At 32.7% G+C, this 2,281-nt stretch overlaps 1 protein-coding gene and 1 long non-coding RNA gene across 3 annotated transcripts in view; one reads left to right on the top strand and one right to left on the bottom strand.

Moving 5' to 3' along the window:
* The window catches only part of OLFM3 (olfactomedin 3), a 212,606-nt gene that overhangs the window by 67,585 nt on the left and 142,740 nt on the right, over nt 1-2,281 (bottom strand). The gene's annotated exons all lie outside the window — the stretch shown is intronic.
* Nucleotides 2,004-2,281, top strand: part of LOC105546364 — a 22,281-nt gene continuing 22,003 nt past the window's right edge. The window contains exon 1 of the long non-coding RNA XR_001007082.1: nt 2,004-2,095. This is a non-coding gene — a long non-coding RNA (uncharacterized LOC105546364). The remainder of the gene's footprint in view (nt 2,096-2,281) is intronic.

The raw sequence follows: 2,281 nt of genomic DNA, 5'->3' as shown, positions 1-2,281 counted from the left end.
AAACTTCTTTTCTTTCTAAATTACCCAGTCTCGAGTTATTTATGGCAACATGAGAGTGGACTAATACAGGCAATTGTGAAATAATTGACCAGCTAAAATGCTTAATGTAATGCCAGAAATATATTAGCTTCAAAATATTAGCTGTTAACAATATTAACATCCCCATCATATTTATTTGTTAAATGGTCCCAATAGATAACTTGTACTTGACAGAAAATTGTGAAATTTTACTTGGTAATTACAAAATAATCGCTTCACCTTCCCCCATAATGTGGACATATCTCTTTGTAGCTGAAAAAAAAAAAAAAATCTCTGAGACATCAGTAGCTCAAGGGATGTTGTTCATTACCTTAAAAGTTTTCCATAATTCATCAACAACATCATGCTCACCTTTCTCCCTCACAATGTTCCCAGACACAATTTCAGCTACAGTGCATGGCAATGACTTCTGGTGTCATATTTTTCCCCACTGCTATCACTGGGACTATTGGATATAAAAGTATCCACCCTGAATTAGCTAAAGACAACACAGTTGCCTTGCAGTACAAGTATTTGAGATTCCTAACTTTTCATAAAGCTTATGTAATCTTTGTCTAGCTTTCCAACTGCTTGTTCTACTTCTTCTTCACACATCCCAATTGCTACATTTCTAATGCCTCTGTCCCCTTAGATATTACAGACTGTTAATGGCCTACTAACACATCAAAATTAAACTCAAAATTTATTTCCTCTCAGAAGGTTTCTCCAACTCCTGGCCTCAAGCAAACTTAGGAGATAATGTGGGTCTTTTTTTCTCACATAATGTGACTTCCTATAGGGGTATAAGCAGAAAGGTCAGATTTATAATACCTAGAGAACTTTTTTAAAAAAATATCCATATGCTGAGGGCTTTTCTTCCCCAAATGCTATGGGAAGGAGTGCAAGAATGTATAATATAAAAATTTTCCAAGGTAACTTTAATAAAGCATCCACTACTTCCTTTTCCTATGACACTATACAGAAACATTGATTCTTGACTTTATAACTCTTATACATACCCAGTCACTGTGCAGTCACCTTATTTTATAACAGTTTAGTTTTATATTTATCACCCTTACCAAAATCCTTGACAGCAGGAGTTTTATCTTTTTAACACGAAGAAAGTATAATGCTAAATACTCGGTAAAAATCAGTAAGTGTCTTTTTATGCTGACACGTGATGAATATATTTTAAGAACATTTTACTTATTTTATTGTCACTTAACTATAAATCTTAAGTAGAATAACAAAACATGTGTTGAAAAAAAGTTTTTTTAGATCCCAACAGAGAAAAAACAGTCTAAACATTAAAGTTTAAATATTTTGTTTTATAAGAAAGCCCCCAGGTCATCATTCACTTTTACTGTACACAAAATAAATAAGGTTAGTTTTACTTTACTAGTTAATTTACTCATAGTAAATTGTGTAAAAATATTGTGTGGTTTGTCTGACATCTTCTGCAGAAAGATGCATCATCAGCAGTAAGAATTGATAGCTTGACAGGCTACCAGTAGACACAAACCCTAAAATAGAACAAATCCTAAAACAGTTGAGAACTTTCATGTGTTTTAATTTAACAATAAACATCTCCATAGATATGTCACTCAGGCACAACAAAACCAAAGCCAAACCAAACAAAACAAATCATATCTATAATCTAGGTTGTATCAAAAAAGTTAAAGTTCTTTTATATTTGATACAAGTAATATGATTTATAATACTATTAAATACTTTCAAAATAGAATGCACACAAATAAGCATTGATATACTTTGAATATAGAGTCAAACTAGAATTTACATTAAAATTATTTAAAACATATGTATTTTAGCTACTTATGTGCTAGAACGTAAGTAGCACAGAGAGAAGTGAAGTAGTCACATCATGAGTACATAATGTGATGAATGTTGTCATAGAAATACGAATTATAACCGTGTGATCACAAAGTCAGCTACTCACTTTGAGTTAAAGATTTATGAAATATGTTAGATGATGATTGAGTTGAGTATTAAAGAATGGGTGGCAGTTTTGTAGGAGTGAAAGCAGAAGCACAGAGAACCTGGTGTGTTTAGGAGGAAGGTAAGAAGGTTCATGTCCTTGAAGCATAGGAAGGTGAAGATAATAGATAAGTTCAGAGAGTTTGAAAAGAGATGGAACTCGCCATCAAGACATGCAAATCAAAACCACAATGAGATACCATCTCATACCAGTTAGAATGGCAATCATTAAAAGTCAGGAAACAACAGGTGCTGGAGAGGATGTGGA

This window comes from Mandrillus leucophaeus, unplaced genomic scaffold (genome assembly GCF_000951045.1).
Source record: "Mandrillus leucophaeus isolate KB7577 unplaced genomic scaffold, Mleu.le_1.0 Scaffold1096, whole genome shotgun sequence".
Taxonomy (NCBI): domain Eukaryota; kingdom Metazoa; phylum Chordata; class Mammalia; order Primates; family Cercopithecidae; genus Mandrillus; species Mandrillus leucophaeus.
Note: the sequence above shows the minus strand (reverse complement) of the source record. Positions and strands in the feature narration are given on the sequence as shown.